Source organism: Lagopus leucura, unplaced genomic scaffold (assembly GCF_019238085.1).
Source record: "Lagopus leucura isolate 7727_CA_CO unplaced genomic scaffold, USGS_WTPT01 Super-Scaffold_100029, whole genome shotgun sequence".
NCBI classification, from domain to species: Eukaryota; Metazoa; Chordata; class Aves; order Galliformes; family Phasianidae; genus Lagopus; species Lagopus leucura.
Window position 1 is genome coordinate 735,586 of NW_024962280.1, and position 17,866 is coordinate 753,451.

Below are 17,866 nucleotides of genomic sequence, written 5' to 3' on the forward strand. Positions count from 1 at the left end.
CTCTACAGGATTTGACTCGGCTTTTGTGATTTATCCATCCTTATGGACGACTGATTGTTAATCTGTGCTGTGCCAGCTGAAGGCCAAGGCTCACTTCTTTGTATTTACAAATCACCATCACCTTTGCTCCCACAAGTCAACATTAAATTAAGGACAGTGCTCTAAATCTTTAGATTAACAGCGTGAGCCTGGTCAGAAGTACAGTCAAGAGATAACAAGAAAAAGGAGCATCATTCACCCTCGTTTGGACACCTACTAGAGTCTGGCCTTCTCAGGAAACACATGGCCACCTGTGAAATATGCAGATGCACGTCTCTCTCCCACTCTTAATTCCTCAATTTCTTTTGACAAAATGATCATTTTAGTCACAATCTGATGGTGTCGAGCCACTCAGTTCTCACAGTTTTCATGAAAATGAGCAGCTGATGAGAGGAGACAGACTCTGGTGGACTCCTCAGCCAGGAGACAGACCGCAGCAGAGTCCAGTCTCTCCTGTGTGCTGGTGAATACAGAGACTTTATAAATATTCCAACAATAAAAGAAAGCATCAGCTGGGATCTATGCCTTCCCAGCTATTAACTAGCTCAGATGCTAAGCTGCAACAAACCAGCTTAAATCACTCCAGCACATCTTAGTGCCTCCTGACACATGATCAATCACTTTCATTTTTAAATTCTGTTTGTTTGTTATGTTCTGCCTGTGTTGTCTTCATTTGCTCTTGTCACATTACTGTGAGGTATTCACAGCAATGTTAATAATGCCTGGGAAATATATTTTACCTACTGTGGAAATTTTTGCTCCTCTATCCCAAGCCATTAAACCTGCACAGGATGTGTAATAGCTCTGACTGCAGATATCAACCAAAAATTTTCTGACAACTCCCCTATTATGATCTTCTCTGCACACTTCTTCACTGTCCACGCTTTACCAGCTGTGCCTCGTGGTATCCTGGACTCGTGTGTCCAGTACAACCTGAGTCTGAAACCTCTCTTACAGCTGGAGCAAAAGAATTTGCACTAGGATTCACTGTTCTCTTCTAAAGTACAAGTTCCTATTGCACCATTTCAGAACTTAAGGGCACACTACCTTTCTAATTCCAATTTCACCCGTAAATTTCACTGAATTTTTTCAGATTCAATTAGACTGAAGGTGGCAAAGGCAGGTAGGCAAGCAGAGACGTAGGCAGTGTCATCAGAGCCCCCTTCTACTCCCATGTTTTTACTCCCATGTTTTCTAAACAAACAGGAAGATATCAGTGTCAAAACCACAACGGATGACCTTGCAGAAACCAAGAGAAAGAAAGACTCACTTATCTGCTGCTACGTCCTTCATCGAGACTGCGTCAAAGAAAGCAGGGATTTGTGGATCCTTACCACCTATTCCCCTTATTCTCTGCATTTAGACTCCTGGACGACAGGAGGGTCCCAATACAACACTGTCTTGTGCAATATACATTCATTTTCCCGGCGCAAATTTTCTGTGCTAAAGAATGGCCACAAAGAGAGAATATGTAAAGCGTGAAAATCTCCTCTCCTGGCCTCATTTCAATCAGCACTGCACAACAGCATCTCTTTAGAGAGTCAGCAGCATTCGGCGTATATGGGAGGATTTCTACGACGCTGCATGCAGCAACTCAGGAATGCATGTGAAGTGAATCAAGTAGCATCCCAGAATCATATCGTATCACAGGACGGCTCAGGCTGGAGGGGCCCTCAAAGATCCTCCCGTGCCAAGCCCTGCCATGGGCAGGCTGCCAACCACTCCATCAGCGCCCATGGCCCCATCCAACCCGGCCTGAACGCCTCCAGGGATGGGGCACCCACAGCTCTCTGGGCAGCTGTGCCAGCGCCTCGCCGCCCTCTGATAAAACATTTCTTCCCAACATCCAACCCAACTTCTCTCTTGTACTGTAAAGCTGTAAAGCCATTCCCCTCATCCTGTCACTGTCACACTGTGTAAAAAGCTGACATAACCGTATATAATCCCACAAATGCCTTTCTAATTTACTCCTCAAAAGCACTTGTCTTCAGATTTCTTTCTTAACAGGCTCTCAAAAAAATGCCAAACCAAACGATCAGTTTTTGTTCTACTGGATTCAGACATCGTTTTCGGACATAAGATGGTTAGACTGCAGGTTCTTATTGCATCTGCTTATTTGTTCCAGATGAACTCCATCAATGGTGGCTTCTAATCAAAGGCAGACATTTTATTCTTAATCCATTTCCGCTGCAGCTGTATTGCTGTGCTGTAGGGAAAGGGTGCTTACTGAATTTGAGCAATTAGAGCAGTGTAAATCAGAAATAATTCCATTACACCTAAAATATGATTTAACTTATATACTCATTGTTGCCTGGACTGCAGCGTCTCCAACTCAAGCAAAACAGAATCATGCTGTGCAGATGCTCATTTTGAAACCAGTGGATTTCTGCTCCGTGCAGTAACACGTCACAAGCTGTCCCTGTGAGCAGCAGCACCCTCTCTGAACAGATGTGCTAATTCCAAGAAATGCCCATTGCCAGACCACCATAACTCCCTTCTGTGCTGTAAACACAGACAGGAGATTGAGACTGCAGTGAACTGAATGCTTTTGGTGAGCTGTAGTGTTAGTAAGAGACAGATGGAGCTGGAAGTGAGTAAGCCCCAATGTTTCCACTGGGTGGGGTACAAAGGTGACGTGCATGTCTCTCCCTATGCACAGCATGGCAGTGAAAAATGAAAACACTGCCAAAACTTCGGTAAGGTCAGCAACAGACAAGATGGCTGAAATGAGAATGAACCCATCTGGTTACACTGTACACACATTACCAGAGATGATCAGGTGCTGTCATTCAGGAAATGTGCCAAGTGGGGAGAAGAGAAAACAAGCAATTCTAAGGTAACAGTGATTCCAAGAAGGAAACAGTGAAAAGGAAGAGCTATTAAGGAAGAGGCAGTATATACCAGGAACAGAAGGGACAGTTGCATTCAGGAAGGCGTTGTTCTTCTAGTGGATAGCCAGACAGAGACAGTAGCAAAATCTGTAGCTATTAAAGTGGAGAGAAGCTCAAGTCTGGATAGTAAGACATGGAAAATAAGACGTTCTCCAAGCTGCGGTGTAATGGCTCTCCTGAGACAAGACACTTCGCCATGCCACTTTCTTTGAGCAGCCACCAGCTCAGTGAATTGATAGGAGGAGACAGACAGCTAGCAGGATGCTATTCTTCAGTGCACCTCCTCACAGTAACTGTTTGCTTTCTAATAGAGAGCACAGCAGGCTATGAATATAATTCATGGAACAGCATGATATGAATGCTTTTAATTTGCTGCACAGCTCTCCTAGCACTAGCTGCACTAGTGCAAGCCTACCTAACCACTGAACAAATACCAGTAAATGTAACAATGTGCTCTAGAACCACCCCTACCTTAGACACTGCTAACCACATTCTCCAACCATGTTGGAGAAAAGGAGATGTTGCTCTGCTAGCAGGAGCTGGGCAGTGATAGATAACTGCTGTGCAGAACAGCACTGAGAGAGTTAAATGGAGAATCCGAACAGCTGGAGAGAAACAATTATCCCCTTCTGACAGGATGAAAAAAATGCAAGAAGGCAAGGAGTGACCCAGCTATGAACCCATCCGGAAGCAGCAAGAAAATCAGCTGTATACATGGAACTTTTTCCAATGGTAATAAAATTAATGACCACAGGAGCCATTTGTAACTCTGTTTGCACATTTCACTGCCCGCTCATAGTCTCAAGAGCTTCACAGTGGGCTGTCTTCCCTTTTCATTTCTCTTTTCATAGTTACTTCCTCACTGTTTTCTCTCCCATTAACCTTCAAGGAAGGCTGAATGAGCAGACCAGGAAATTCACCCTCAGGAGTCAGGATCAAACCCAGTTCTAATGAATGAAGACTGAATGCTTTGGAACATAATTCTGCCTCTAGAGAGCTAAGAAATTGCATTTTCTGGCTATAACTGCTTTTTACTTACACCAACAAAGTTATCACTGTTCTAGCACAGGGATTTCTTGAAGTGATGCAATTTTTGCACAGAGGACAGCACTGCTTTAATTTGAAAGCATAAACGTTAGCAGAAATGATGTCCAAAGAACATGGACAAAGCACAGGACACAACTTACTGCAAGTCATGACAAAGAAAATCTGCTTTGAAAAAAGGGAATCCTGTCTACTCTACACACACACACACACGTCATGAAGACTAAGGGTCTTTATATTAAGGAAGGAGCTGGCTTTCATGCACCACAGGAGGAATCCTCCAAACAAGCACGGAGGCAGAAACAGGCTGGGCTCTCCCAGAGGAGGAGTCCCAAGGAGAGGAGCAGCACCGCAGGAAGATGGCAGCCTTTCACCAGCCTGAATGAAAGGAGACAAGGAAACGTCTTAATTTCTCCCAGCAGAGAAGACTGCTATTGCTTAGAGATCTTCCTGGGGCTTCGTCAGGAAGACTTCTATTCTGACATGAAGCTTTGGAACAGGTCAGAAAAACAGGAAAGGGAAGCTGGAAAAAACCCCACAAGTGATGCTGTAACAGAAATGCATGAGGTAAAGCAGGTCTGGCACACTTCAGACATTCTCTAAGAGTGCTAAAAAAACCGCTCGTTTTCCACAGCTCCAATAAATTTGAAAAGATATGAGAGGTTATGTGGGCTGAGAATTGATGTGCCAGCTCTAGCCACTGCTTTTGTGTCAGCTGTGTTCGGAGTCCCTAAAAATGACACTCAGAATCATCAAGGTTGCAAAAGACTTCCAACATCACCCAGTCCAACCACCTCCTCAAACTCCCTCCCCAAACGGCAACCAAACGTGCATCTGTTTTTGGAGTGTTTTTCTTAATGTTGAATAAAGAAAGGGCCGCTAACTAATTCTGAGTGATGGCAATAAGGTCTGTTAACTTTGCTGATGCTAAGAACGACTGTGTTTGTATCTGAAAAGCTGCAGAAGTGAGAATGTATGAGAAGACAAAATGAAAACATTCCTCTTACAGAAGAACTTCTAATTTTTTTGAATGGAAAGATTTAGTTGAATCACGAGCTCTTCAAAAGGACAATGTGTCCACGGAACCTGAAGGAAGCAAGGAAGGAATGCTGCAGACTGCAGAAGCAATCAGCTGCACTTTCCCACCACCTTTCACTACCTGGTATCTGTACTCGCAAAGAAAATGCTCGCTTCGCTTCAGGACAGCTTTCAGCTTCACATTTTTCTAAGTAAACTTCCCTTATCCATAATTGGATTTTTGTTTTTAAAACTCTTAGGAAAACTTCCATGCAGCACCAGAGGTTGGCAGGGCAGGAGCACCACGGGGGCCTCTGCCTGCCAGCTCCCACAGCTACATGAGCCACGAAGCATTAAGAGTGCCATTAAAGTTACCCACTGCTACTTGAGAAGCCGATGAGAACGCAAGGAAGTTTGTAGAGGGGACTGAGACCAATTCATTGCTATGTTACTAGTAAATAACTCACTTTACAGCTGATTATGCCATGCCCTCTCAGTGTACTCACACAGCCACATCTGCTTCCTGATGAGGGAACGACTCAGGTTTGGCCGTTAAAAGCTAATCACAAACGTGCAGTTACACAGCATGCTTCTGCACTCTTCTGAGCGTCGTAAGGTAGAAAAAATACTAATGATAGCTTAAAGCTCCAGATAGCATTTGTGCATCTCCTTCAGTCCATCATTTTCAACTACCGGACCACGACATTTGGTGCAGAACAAAACACAGTGTTGATCACAGATAATTTCAGTCTGGCTGTTCTTTTCAACACCAAAGGCACTCATTTGATACTCTGTAATGCCTAATATCATTTTAAAAGTTCTAAGCAGTTGAGTTCTTCTGGCTGTTTTGTCTGGGGCTTCACTGCAGACAGCCTACTTTGTAACTGTACTCAAGTTTGGGAGATGAAAGGAACCAGAATGTCTTTTCTCTGCCTATTTGCAAAGTATGGCAGCTATTGTAACATCACAATTCAGCACAGCATTACCCTCACACTCCAACGCTTAATGAATACTGAGAGATTTTCAAGGGCCTTTATATAAACCATATCTGGTAAAATCATTAACCAAATCTGAAGTGAATCCATACAAATATTTACAAATAGTAGCAAAAGGGGGAAAAAAAAAGTCTGTTCAAAACCATAGTCATTTTTATGCAATTATTTATTCAGAATGCATTACATTAACATTTCCCTAATAAGTAAGAAAATACTCAAGAGAAACTAATAATATTGGCAGGAAAGCAGTAATATTGACAGGAAGGTAGTAGCAAACTAGGTAAACTCTCATCTGAAAACGCAGAGCTTAAAAGGGATATATCCATCTAGAAGTCCCTTGGGCCATGTAGACTTGCTCAGACTGATTTTCAGTCAATTATGCCTTATATGTGGAGGTTTGGTTGATTTGTTACAAACATCACAGCCTGAGAGTTAATGCTACACCAGAAAGCACTTACAATCTCGTATATTCATGGCAGCTTGCTTTCCTCATATGTACTTTATTGCTAATTTTGGATCACTAAAACAGTACTGAAGGAATACTGAAAGATTTCTGCAATCCAATTGCCTAGTGTGCAAAGACTCATTCATACCTAATAAGGGAAAACAATGACTTTCACTGCCTACTCAAAGCATGCCTCTTCAGCAAGTACAACAGAGTTCTTACAGTGAGACAGAAACAAAATACACCATCATTAAGAACTGATTCAAGGTCAGGCTCATCATCTGCTTCTTAATTAATGTTTAATTGGAATTATCAGTACAGCATGCAGCGCCTCTTGCTTAAAGCCTCAGCACACGTCACATTCGTTCCCAGGCATCAGAGCCCTGCAGCCCTGCTCCCTGTGCAGCTCCAGCCCAGCAGTGCTGAGGGCAGGGCTGTGCTGACACAGCTGGCTCCTGGCCCGGCGCTCCTGCAGCACTGATGGGTGCAGGTGGGATCCCTGAGCCACCCCGGCCGAGCAGCCCCCGCTCTCAGCCCCCGCTCTCAGCCTCTCCTCCCTGCAGCGATGCTCCGGGTCCTGCAGCACCTCAGCGGCCCTTTGCTGGGCTCTGCCCAGAGTGCCCACATTCCTCCTACACTGGGGGCCCAGCACCCAGGGCTGGCTTCAAAAGTGCTGAGCAGAGGGATCGCCGCCTTCAAGCTGCTGGCAGCACTTCTCATGCTGCCCAAGGTGATGGTCTGAACACCAAAATGGTCTTCTTGAGCCTTTTTTTTTTCTTTTTCTTTCAAGTCTCAAAACTACAGCAGTGTTTCAGTTTCCTCAGGTCCTTCCCTCAGTCACACAGCTCCTTACTTGCACACAGTCCTGCTCCAGAAGGCGTTGGATCAGGTCTGCTGAAGTATCATTTATAGCTTCGTAAAGGCAGTCAGATGGATCAGCGAGAGCTTTTAGTGCAGCAATAGCATCTACCACAGAAACAAACTGGGCAGTATCAGTTCCCTACACAATGGTTTTCAATGAAAAGATTTTCAGGTTTAGATCTAAGTTGGCAACACGAAGAGTAAGATATGCACCAACATTTCTTTCCAGAGAAAAGAGTGAGGATTCTACTTATTCATGACTTAATTGACAGACAATGCTAGCTCTATCTATTATGTGAATCCATGAAGTCTTCAAACTGGAATAAAGCAGATTTCAAATCAGCTGCTTTCCAGCTCAACTGTGCAGTGAAAAAGCTGCAGTCAGCTGTATGTCATGATCAAACACGGCTCTGATGTTCTTAGAAAACAAAATGTAAGAGAGATAGAAGGAAAAGGAACAGAAGACATCACATTATAGCAAAAGGAAGCTTTAGAATGAAACAGAAAAGGAAACAAAAAGAAGGAAAAAATCCTGTTCTCAATTCTACCAACAGACCTTCGTTCTACTCTTTTACTTTCATTGCGATACAGAGGTTTTCTCACGGATTTTCCATTGCTCACTTCTGATCTCACTCCTCCATTTCATTCTCCCACACACCTAATTGCCTATTTTTCTTTTCTTGAAATCTTTGCTTCCTACTACCTCCTTGCCTTTTCTTTTTCTTATGTCACATTTTTCCTCTGCCTCTGTCCTACATTCTTTCTCTTCTCTCTTCCTGCTTCCCATGTTCCACTTCGCCACAACCTGTACTTCATGACCCTGAACAACCTCACTCTAATTTCAACACGCTCATCTGCACCAAGACACCCCGCAGTGCCTTCTGCCAGCGGCCAGCAACATTACTCTCCAGCTACAACAAAATGTCACAGAACTACAACCCAACATCACGCACCACATACAGTTCTACACAAAGAAATTGGGATAGCCTTACTCTGCAAGTTTGGATTCAGGAATCACGTTGTCACCCCGTGAACCAGGAGTTCACAAAAAACTAAACAAGATTACTCACGTCAGCACAGATTGCAGAGCTGAGTCCACCTTTCGAATATATGCAGTAGGGAGAAGAAATACAGCTCTCTTTTAGTGGTAACATTAAACCACACAATCCTATTAAAAATTAACCATGCCACAAAATGGAAATAACTTTTCCTAATCCTTACACCTGCTCGCATGAAGTGGAAGAAAAGGCACTCGACTGACATTAGGAAACATGAGTTCCTAACACGGATAAAGATGAAAAACATTCAAGATACTCAGGCTTCATAAAAGCAGCATTTACTTAAGAGGATAAGACCAGAAAAATTCAAGCTTATTGGAGAAACTTAGACCTGCAAATTTTAAGCTCACTCAGACACTTCCCTGATTCAGTGGGTTATTATGACACCACACTGGCAAAGGGACACGAACGCCTCACTAGCTAAACTCAATACATTTCAACAGATGGTCTTACATAATCACAGTGCTTAAATATGGAGCTTGAAACAAAATCATCACAGGAGTTGTCCATAAAAACCCAGAAATAAGCAGAGTCCTGCTGCGTAATGCAGGGAGCCACAAGACCTGCATGCTGTTCCTAAATTCACGTTCCTGCTGGCACAGGCTGGAGCCCTGCACAGCTCCCAGCCTCAGGCAGCACCGTGCTGCACACGTGTACTCCTCTGCATCAGTCAGAAATCTCTTTGGTGAGAAAGGCAAATTAACGAGGAGGAAATCCTCCTTAATCACAGTAAATAGGATATCATTAAAAAATCAAAGGAATGCAAAACAGCAACAAAAGCACCACCTGCAATTTAGAGCTTTCCAATTGTTATCAAATGGAAAATATTTTTCAACCATCCAAAAATGGAAAGTATCTGTCAGCACGTGGGTGACAGCAGGAAGAAGAATCTTTCAAGGAAAACTACCTGAGTGCAGATGAGAGAAAACAACTGCAATGACCCATCCGTGCTGAAGCCAGAACCAGGGCTGAGGGCTCCGAACAGACCGTGCAAGATGAAAAACCCCAGTGAGTGCCTGCTTTCAAAGATGAGCATTTCATACAGAAATACATTTCAGATTCTTGGCATGTTGCTCTGTGAGCAGGTACCTTTCAGCAGTCCATCATTCCCTACGTCTGAAAGTTCCTTCTTCACGCAGCAATGCCGTGATGTCTCAGTGTAAGAAAACAGTATCTTGCCCACAGGTAAACAAAGTCTGTACAAAGTAGGAGTCTGTAAAAAAAGTTTCCAACAAATCCACTCCTAGAACAAAGACAACAAGAACCCTGTGAGGAGAGCACCAGAAGAGGAGAGCAGAAGCCATTAACTAGCAAGCACTAGCCCTCAAGCAAGTTTCTTCCATAGGTCTCACGGTCTCACGTGGGCTTCTTGAAAGGTTTGAGCAGACCCTTACCTCATGTGTAAAAAACAGAAAAAAATATTTTATTTCTCTTGTTTTAAACACTAAAATAAGCACACACTCACAGCAGATTTCTAAAGAAGATTTCAGGCAGAAACAAATGCTGATGGCTGAGATTCTGTTGCAAAGAGCAGACAAACAGCAGAGATGTGAGGGGGGCTGCTGCAAGGACACGCACTGCCTCGTGCTGCTCAGGTGGCTGCTCTTTGCCTGCAGGAGCTGACCTGGAAGTAGAATCCCCCAAGCCACGTCTGTCTCAAACAAACAAATGAGGAAACGGGAGGTTTTCTCACAGACACCTTCACGTGAGCATTACAGCCTGTTCCCAACTCCTCTTAGGACACAGGGAGCATTAGAACATCAGAAGCTGTGCAGTGCTGCTGCTGTGGTCTGTCTGCACCCACTCATGCATCCACGGGAGGCAGGACTCGCCGTATCCCCATTTCAATTCATTTAGTAGCTGGGCCCTTCCAGAATTTTTAGAACATCTCTGATAGTTGTCCCTTTTCTGCCTTTTTCAAGACAATTTCTCATTGCTCTGTTTCAAATGTCAGCTTTAGGTCAACGTTGTGCCCAACGCACGCAGCCACCGTGCAGCTCAAGGGACAGAGCCCACATCTTCATTACCCAACTATCCTGTGTAACGGGGGGTAAAACGCCTTGCAGCTGTCACATCATGCTATCTCACTGAATCCTCAGAAATAGGCACTTTTAGTAACTAAAGGTACAAAGTCAAATGCACAAAATTAAACTGAACAGAAGAGAATCAGCCTAGTTGTTGAAAAATGGCAAGGGACAAGAATACCAAAGATGTAAAATGCTTTGTATTACTAGCCTGCTTTCCACATAAATTAGAAAATATGGATCACATTATCATTAGTTTATGCAGTGGCAGTCTACTTTGGGATGAAAAAGCTAAGGAGATGAGAAAATGTGTAACAGCAATCTCATACTGTATTTGCTTTGCAGAAAATGTACTTATGAAATATACATGTGCTGAAATGTGATTAGGTTGCACTTCTTCATTTTTATTAAAATGCTGCTTCCTTTATGTTTACTGAGCTTCAAACAACAGCCTGATTTGTATGCTTATAGTCTTGCTTTAAAAAAAAAGGAGCATAAGATTCTATATATTTAACTTCAGTGCTATGTGTGTGAAAACAAATGTAAATAAGAAACTTTCTTCAGCTTACAGTTATTAACTGGAGAGAGAAACCAGAGAACTGCTACCTCAAAGCCCCAGGCGACGGCTGTTTCTGGCAGCAGTATCTCCAGAAGCCTAGATGAGGCCTGGGAGCCAAACAGGAGCAAACAGACACAGAGAGCACGAAGCCAAGCAGGAGAGATGAAGAATGCGCAAAATGGAGACAAGGAGCAGTGCAGAGACTGTCTGATGAGCTGCATGTTTGTCTGCAAAAAAAGCACTTTTTCCCTTGCATTTACTTCTATGGGAGATTTGTGAGTGCCTTTCGCTCACAGCCTAAAAAAAGTAAAGCTTATTTGGTGCATTGTGTTCTCAAACCCAGCTGCTTTCTGAAGCAGTTCTCTTATGATTTTAAGGCAGCATATATCAGTGCCTCAAGGCCACAAGTCTTTTAGGGCTGAAGTTATCGCTTGCCTTAAAGCCCCTAATAGTCCATTCTCTACTACACAAGTCATGACACCACGTGTATTTTGGGGAAACAACATTTAAGTCTGTATTTCTGTGACGTTCTGTCCAGCTTCCCTTCATTCCTCCGCCTTAAACAGAAATCTTTAGACAGCAGCTTGGTACTGCGCACTGAGCAGCTCCATCCTTCTGCAGGGAGCACAAGGAACATGGGCAGCCAACACTGCCCTGCTCAACAGAAACAAGTCTTTTCAGAACAGTCTGTCCAAACCAATTACCACCTCACTCTTCACCAGAAAACATCTGCCAGTCCCAAGTCAGCACAGAGCAGAGCACGCTGACAGAGCCGTGCCCAATGCCATCGTCCTGCCCCTGAGCAGTGAGGAGCACCAGGGTGCTGCTGCTTCACTGCCCCTGAGAGCACTCCTGCACAGCAGTGAGATCCCCTTGGGCCTTTCTCACATGAATACAGCCATCCCAAAGGAGCAGCAACAAGCTGACTGCACTCATGCCCCTACAGCCTGAAGGCAGCCTGAAGGCACCACACACTTGTGCTTGGCAGTGAGGCCAATGGCTTTTTCAGCTACCTGATTGTATAGAAGGCTCTCCACAGCTTTAATTGAGTGCAAAGCCAGTTATTGCACTCGTTAAAAATACTGTAAGAAATCTGCTTTCCCATTAACTGCTCCATCATGCACACTCAAGAATAGAAAACCTCAGCTGACGATTACTTTAAAGTTGGCTTCACTGGGACTTGGCTTCTAAAACACCTCTCTAGCTGTGCACACAAAGTAACATGACTGCTGCCTCTACATGATTAAAATGGAGTAGCGCAGTAGTTCTGATGGCACAAGCAATGAAAGCATGAACACATGCCCTCAAGAATCCAGCGGCAGCCGGTACTTCCATTCTGCATACTGAAAATTCACGAGCATGAACTGTGTGTTTTCATTTCACCACTTTTCTGTGAGATAATTATGAGCCCTTTTTGTTCTCCCAGACCCTTCAGAGCTGTTACGGCCTTTACGTACTGCCAGCTTTAAATTAAGGAGTCAGTGAGGGTCACTGTGATGGCAGTATGTATTTTATCATCGTCAAATCCAATTACGGATGCAGTATGAATCCTAAATGTCCATTTGTCTCCCATTTAAGAAAACTCTAATGATGAATATCAATCATTTCTAAAATATGAATTTTCAATAAAAAGTCCCAGGGATCTCATCAGTACTTCCATCAGATCTGATTTTGAATAAACTGCTCTGAAGTATTTGTACACAACCATGAAATGGCTCCATATCCCTGCAAACCCCCCTGCAGACATGCACACACACACACCGTGGGGCACAGCCAGCCATGTCTTCTTGTGTCTGCATGCTTCTGCTCTGCAGGCTCCATGGGTAACAGTGAGTAACTGTAAGGGTACAAATGCTTCTGCTTAAACATGGCATCTTAGCACATCACACAAGCACTGAGGAATCAGCTCCTTGACCAGACAAAGCTGTAGGTTAGCAGGATGTTTTGTTGCAGCTCAGGGCCTGTGAATAAGCCACCCTCTGCTCCAACACACAGCATCACAAGAACAGTCTCTCAAGTTATACCAGCTGTATTGATCAAATTCCTTTCATTAGTAATTAGCCTGCATCCTAACAATCCCAACTCTGCGAGGTAAGAGAAAGATGCAAGAATCTGAATTAAACAATGAGTGCTTTATGGACTAAGAAGGCTTCTCTCAGAAAACCTGCACTTGGAAAGTTTGCCGTTTGCCATCCAGCACATTAAAAATACACCTGTGTACAAAGTAATTGTAATGTTACCATCACTAGGCCTGTGTGATACATCACTTCTGTATCAGTCCTGCAAAGAAGCACAACAGGTAGGGAAGAGGCAGAAGAGGCAGCCTAGCTGAAATGAGAGCACACAGGCAACTGCAAGATGTGCTGGTGAAGGAATCACACCAGCTTTTAATACTCCCAAATGCAAATAGACTGCATGAATAACAGCAAAGCTGCCCACAGTCTCTCGGCACAAGGTGCCCAGCACAGCTGTGAGGCAGCACCAGCCCTGCTGAGCTCAGGGCTCTCTCAGGGCCACCTGCTGAGCGTGCAGCCGTTCCTTTCCGCTGGCAGGAATCCACGTGCGGACACCGAGTTCTCAGCATAATTAGCTCTGCCAAGTCCCAAAGCTCCTCTGTTAGTCACACATCTACAAGGATAATGTGGTCTGAGCGCCTGTTGCACTACACAGCGGCTCATCTCCAGCAAAACGCAGATTCAGTCCTTGTTCTCCCTTCTAAACTTGTGGTGCTTGGCATTCACTATGGACCGAACTGCTTCCACAATTCAGAGCAAAGACACGCATTCCCCATGCTCTCAGGCGGTATTTACAAACAGCACCCCTGCAGAACCTCATTCCTCATTTCAATAACCGTGATTAAATAACACAGGCAGTGGGCTAACATGCAAATGGAGGAGATGACAGGTGTGATGAGGAGGAAAAAGAAAAACACTACTGGCAGCCAGGATCAGCCTGCTCTAAGATGCCATTTGGTATGCCAGCTAAGTACGCAGTGAGGAGCTGCAGGTAGGGATACGTATCAAGATCACTGTGGTGTATAAAGCAAATTTCCACTGGCAATTTATTCCTTATTTCTAGTACAGTGTACATCAGCAGCAGGGAATCTGTCCATTATGAATTTAGCAAATACCCTGCGTTCTGAAAGGCAGTAATTTGGACATTTGCTCAGGAAGTGATTTGTCATATTCATGTTCCTGGTAAATTACTCCTTCATTCAAATCCATTTAGTAGAAATGGTGAGACCAGAAGTCTTTTGTGACACATATGCATATCTTTATATGAAACAAAAATTATAATCAATTCATTTCCAGTACCAGCACCCTGCATTTGTTGTGCTAGGAAAGTCAAAGTCACAAAAATATTCCAACATAAAATCAGAAAGTAATCATACATTTAATCCCACTTAAATATGCACAGACTAATAAAGCCATGGTAGGAACACGTTACCAAACAATGCTTTTTAAACCAAATTGAGACTGTTTGTAATGCTGATTTCCCTAAATTCTGAACTACACACAAATGTGGCACTAAAGAAAAATATGTTACAACCAGACAGAGTTCTGTTGGAGCAGCTCTGACTCCTCACTGCTTTGCACGACAAGTGACAGTACCTTGTCAGCATTCACTAGGAGGAACTACAATTTCATATGCAGTATGGTAATTTGCTATCCTGACTTTAGCAAAAATTTCACCCATGTGGAAAGTTAAATGCAAATCAGACACTTCTTGTAAAATTACCCGTTCACATGACTAAGGCCTTTTGCAGTATTTTTTAAATCTCCTCTGCCAGATCCAGCTCCACCGGTCATCTGCAATTATCTTGTACCCCTAATCTTCCTGAACTCTTAACATGCAGCACTTTCTTTTAATGAATTCATTTTCCTGTTCATTATAAACTCTTTGTTTATTCCTAGCAACCTCTGATCTTCAAATTGCTTTGCCTGATGAAAGTCACTGTCCATGAGTGATTGGTAGTGCATCCTACATTCGAGAACATGAGGTGATGCAGTATAATCACTGTAAGGGAACCTCAGATCCTTCCTTATGCTGAAAGTATCAGCACTCACAAAGGGGAAAAGCACTCAGGAAAATGTGGCTTTAAGCACAGAAAGATAATGGATGATAATAGCCTTCTTACTCCCTTGGATCAAGTACTTCACTGTCCAGAATTTCTGCCAAAAGTAAATGCATTCAGTTTGTACTTCTTACATACTCCCATTTTCAAGGATCCAATTATTTTTCCTGGAATGTGCTGCCTGCACCTGAATACAAAATATACAGCAAGTTCAAAATAAAGCGTTCAGAGCTGCTGTATTAAGAATTACTTTATGTCTGACTATGCATGCTAAGTGTACAGCAACAAGGATGAGACCTGGGCCCCAAAGAACAAAAAGATGTCCCACATATTAATCTACAACCTTTCTTGAGACCTCAGGCTCTGGGCTCCTCCTTGCACACCAAGTACCATTTACCACAAGTCTCTGAAGCCTTGCTGTCATCTGTAGAAAATTATTCACCACCACCAAGGGATACATGGAATCCCTTGTGAACATCTGCATCTTTCACCTATAGCTGTGGTCAGATATAGGGAGTGCTCAGTGAAATGGACAACTTAACTTGCCTGTGAGTATCAGTGTTAGGAGTACAGGGATTCCACAAAAATCTTGAGATCACCACAGCCCTGAACGTACCTGGACCTGCACAGCCATCCCCTGCAGTCTGCAGCCACGTGCTGCTTGGGTGTTCACTCACAGGAGCAAGATGCTGCAGTTGCAATTGTCTGATGATGTCCAGATGGCAGGCCATGCTGGCTGTCCTCCAATCTAATTACCTATTAAAAGGAAAAAAAAAGTCATTTCCAGCATTCCTAGCTGCTAAGGAAAAAAGCTCGGTTACGTAACCGAGAGCCAGACGTTACAGTAAAATGATTTACACCAGGAGAATGCCTCAGACAGTGGTCTTTATCACACACACTGTTTGGCAGCATCTTGTTCTGAAAGACTGGCTTGCTGCACATTTGTATCAGGTCTTCAGTTATGCCTGTAACACTCTTTATCTTCCACAGCTCTCCTCTGTGCATGAACTACATATGCTGCTTGGTTAGAGTCACAGAACCTGAACTTCTTTTCTCAGTAGCACTTAACTACAATCTCCACCCCGAAAATTAAAACTCTGTGGCAACTTAATAACTGCATGTACCTTTGGCAAGTAACTGACAGTGTGTCATACAATCACTCATCCAATGGATGATTCATGTTCTCAAACAAGATAACTAAACAAAACCAAAATCCAAGCAAAGTCTCAATTTCAGAAAAACAACAACAAGGAACCGAGTGTGGTGACCAAATGATGAACAGAAGAAAGAGAATCAAAAAGTGTGTTCCAACAGCAGCTGTGTTGTCTGCCTGGCTGCCAAGCACAAACAGCTCTGTGCATCAGTGAGTTTGTCTCACTTTTCCCAATTGTGCACTTAAAGAAAGAACAAAAAAAGAAAATCAGTTGTTCAGATACACTAAATTTCACCTGAAATTTAGCATTCTATAAAGTCTACCAGCACAAAAGCAACTGGTAATTCCATAGAAGTTCAGAAGCTGTTGTGTCTCATCCCTAATACAATAAAAACAGCAGAGCATACAAGAGAGTAACAGTGAGTTATTTTCACTAAAAATACATTAGGCAATTTCAGTCTAGTTATTAAGGAATAATGGGGAAGACCCGGCAAAATAGCGCTGAGACAGAAACAGGATTTTTAATGAAATAATGAATTTGGCATTCCTTTTTATTTCCCTGCTTGTTTGATGTCACGAGGGCACGTCTACCAGATCAAAGTACTCCTCAGATACAGGAAAATGTGAGCTACTGCAGTGCTGCTGTGAGACCACGGCTATTTTCTGATCACTCCTCTTGCAGGCACTCCCCCAGAGGTGCCTGGCGGCCATCTTGAGACAAGCAAACAGTGCAGTGGACAGAGCGCTATTCCAGCCTGGAAGCCAATAGCTGGAGATGCATTTACACACAGGCTAAGCAAGAAAATGTTCTTCATTCTTCTGCAGGAGAAATCAAACAAAACAAAACCTGCAACAAACAAAAAAGACATGGATGAAAGGCAAGGCGGGGGAAGTGTCAGAACTCCCTTTTTAAGTATTGTTTTTATCTAAAGGAAAGTTCTGAGAAAGGAGAATTTTGGACCAAGGACAGCCAGTGCACAGCGAGTTTTATGGCATTCTCTTCTTAAAATGTTCTTGAAAAGTTTGGTTTTTTTTCATTCTCCTGCCTGATTTTACATAGCATTATCAGGAACTCTTGGAAAAAGAACAGCCAATATATTCCAAAGCTATGTGCAGAATTACCACTTGCTCTTCTTTGAGACCCACCAGAGCAAGAAACACTGGGAGGGACAAAAGTCACATTGGAAGCACTGGCCTACAGATGTTAAATCCTTGAAGAGCAATGGGGGATGATGGCCACTCAGCTCAGAGATGGGAGCCAAGACAGCCAAGTAATCTTTTTAAAATCTTGGAAGGATAAAATCATTAAGTGTTATTAGTGGATGAAGATATTGTAGTTTCCCAAAATCCTAATCCTAGCCCATCACAAGCAGAGCACGGTGCCATAAAACCAGAATGCTCAGCTGATAAACGTGACAACAACTCTGCCAAAACACTGCAGCAACCAGCTGTGCTCTGAAGTCTGATGGCAAGTGCACTTGTTCAGTTGGGACAGAGTTCATTTTCTGTAATTGCTATCTTGGTATCTTTTAGTCATTGCTGAGCAGTGCTTACCCAGGGTTACGGTCCCTTCACTTTTTCAAGCTGCCAAGCAGCACAAGGAGCTGGGAGCTGACAGCCAGCACTGCTGACCAAAGGGCCATCACTCACTGTGTGGCATCGCACTCAGCAATAAAACCGAGGGAGTTGGTGTGCAGGGGGGCCT

General features: G+C 43.5%; 1 protein-coding gene across 4 annotated transcripts in view; it reads right to left on the minus strand.

The window, feature by feature from the left end:
• The window catches only part of GPR149 (G protein-coupled receptor 149), a 77,938-nt gene that overhangs the window by 21,891 nt on the left and 38,181 nt on the right, over window positions 1–17,866 (minus strand). For all 4 annotated transcript variants that reach the window (XR_006180858.1, XR_006180857.1, XR_006180855.1 and 1 more), the window contains one exon: window positions 15,625–15,764. The gene's annotated coding sequence lies outside the window, so the exon portion shown is untranslated. The remainder of the gene's footprint in view (window positions 1–15,624; window positions 15,765–17,866) is intronic.